This window comes from Cystoisospora suis (assembly GCF_002600585.1).
Source record: "Cystoisospora suis strain Wien I chromosome Unknown contig_1132, whole genome shotgun sequence".
Lineage (NCBI taxonomy): Eukaryota > Apicomplexa > Conoidasida > Eucoccidiorida > Sarcocystidae > Cystoisospora > Cystoisospora suis.
Window position 1 is genome coordinate 1 of NW_027153933.1, and position 218 is coordinate 218.

A 218-nucleotide genomic window follows, 5' to 3' on the forward strand; every position below is an offset into this window, starting at 1 on the left:
AGTAATAGTAGCAGTAGTAGTAGGGGATGCAAGGCTTTACATAGTCGACTTAGGAAAATGAAGAGAGGAAAGAAATAGGAAAGCCCCAGGTGGAGACAAGAGTTTAGAGATAGAAAGAACTTTGCTTCTATTGTCTCTATCAAAGCCGTGTGTCTGAAGAGTCTTCTTCTCCTGTCTTCTTTTACACATTCTTGAAGCAGAGAGAGAAGAAGGAAAGA